Source organism: Penaeus monodon, chromosome 29 (genome assembly GCF_015228065.2).
Source record: "Penaeus monodon isolate SGIC_2016 chromosome 29, NSTDA_Pmon_1, whole genome shotgun sequence".
Classification (NCBI taxonomy): Eukaryota; Metazoa; Arthropoda; class Malacostraca; order Decapoda; family Penaeidae; genus Penaeus; species Penaeus monodon.
Window position 1 is genome coordinate 7,092,971 of NC_051414.1, and position 1,575 is coordinate 7,094,545.

The 1,575-nt window shown below is 35.7% G+C and overlaps 1 protein-coding gene across 1 annotated transcript in view; it reads left to right on the plus strand.

Annotated features, from left to right (window-relative positions):
* Positions 1-1,575, plus strand: part of LOC119591924 (ubiquitin carboxyl-terminal hydrolase 32-like) — a gene marked incomplete in the record, with an annotated part of 40,183 nt that overhangs the window by 224 nt on the left and 38,384 nt on the right.

A 1,575-nucleotide genomic window follows, 5' to 3' on the forward strand; every position in this document is an offset into this window, starting at 1 on the left:
AGCATCGGCCATCATGAAGAAAGGAGGAGAGTTCGCCTCCCTTTTTTTATGGGCGATTTTGGTGTCGTTGGGAGTGCTTGGGCGAGGGGCGTGGTTGGCGTGAGGGAAGGACGGAGGCGATTATGGGATCGAGACGAGGCGAGGGACGAAGCAAGGCTGAGGTTAGTGGAGAAATGCGATATAATGGTTCCCCTTTAAAGAGCTCAGAAGACAGGAGGAAGTGGTGTCTTTTGTCTTTATCCCTTTAAGGACGGGGGTATTATGCGACATACAGGCAGGAATTAAAACCGAGGACTTCCTCAGTGGAGGAATATTGGCAGTAAGGATATTGCTGTTTCCAGAATCTTTTAAAGAGAGGTTGTTCATCAGTTGAGGAAGGATTGAACACCCTTTTAAAAAAGTCTTCTTGGCCTTGTAAACTAGGATAGTATTGGCAAATCCTTCTCTATTAACAACTTGATTTTTTGAACCTTGAATAAGATCAGCTATGTGGTGAGAATAAATGATTTTGTTGATACACCAATGGGTTTGGTTGAATGTATTCTTGTTAATCTTCTTAAGGTATTGAGAAACTGAAGATGACACTTGTTCTATTGATTTTTGTGAGGATTTGCAATAGTGTTTCTACTGCCAAAGGGAATGTTAATGTCAGAATATGTATATTTCTAAGGTAAAGGAAATACAAGTTTGTATATATTTCAGGAATTAATTTAAAAATCCTTTTGGTTTAAATTAAATTAGTAATCAGTTATAGTAATTCATCCTATCCACATTTTTTGTTTGTGTTGAAAATCTGATTTTTAAATGCCCTTTTTCATTATTTTAAGTTATTAGGTGTTCTTCAAAACTGAGTTCTTTTGGGGAAGGAGTTATGGTTGTATTTGGCAGATTATTGGCTGATTGTAACTGAAAGGTACAGAAAATTCTAAAGTTATAGAGTGTATTTCAGAATTTACATTATTGTTGAAAAATTCTTGAGTCCTGTATCGTGTGTTTATGCTAAGAAATGAAAAAAGTAGAGATATTTTAAGTGAAGTGCTGTAAAAAGATGTGATTAGGAAATAAGAAAGAAAAGATTGTTTTAGTATCTGTAGTTAAGAAAAAGAAATTAGGGAAATGGAGAAACACAAAATTCTGATATGTGTTTTAATTGTAGGTAGAGAGAGTATGGGCAAGGTGTAAGAGATATGTCATGAGAACCATATTACTTATCAGTGATTGAGATTGTAAGATGTTATGTAAGATTGACATTGGGTATTTGAGTATTGTGGTTTAGGAGTGAAGGCCATATCATTTATAAGAATGAAGTCAAAATAATACATGTAGTATTTTGAAGAAAAAAGAAAGGAGGCCAGAGCTTTGTGTTCAATTTAAAGTCCTATTTTGTGGGAGAGTGTGCGGAATTGGTCATTGTCTACAGGCGAGGTTTTTGGAGTTAGGTTTGAGTATTTTGTTTTGCGTATGTTTTCATTTTGTAGAATAATAAAATGGCAACTCATGTTGATGCTTGGCTCTCTTGCCCCAAATGTACGTCAGTGAAGTGTCAGTATCCCTACATCTGGTCGCAGATTATAA